This window comes from Papilio polytes, unplaced genomic scaffold, assembly GCF_000836215.1.
Source record: "Papilio polytes unplaced genomic scaffold, Ppol_1.0 DF821800.1, whole genome shotgun sequence".
Classification (NCBI taxonomy): Eukaryota; Metazoa; Arthropoda; class Insecta; order Lepidoptera; family Papilionidae; genus Papilio; species Papilio polytes.
Genome location: NW_013527404.1, coordinates 1,179 through 1,414, shown reverse-complemented (window position 1 = coordinate 1,414; position 236 = coordinate 1,179).

Genomic DNA, 236 nt, shown 5'->3' with positions numbered 1-236 from the left:
TCCTCGCCTAGCGACCACGCCGCCTCCTTACACTCGTTCACCTGCACACACACACACACACACACACGTGCATAATAATACCAGAGTTTCCCATTGGGAAATACACAACATAAATACAACAGGACAAAACAAATGAATAGCCTACTAACTATTAAATAATGCAATCATAATTCCTATAAAAAAAAACTTAACAATAAGGAAGGTCACAGTTTATAAATGTTATAGAATGACGCAAT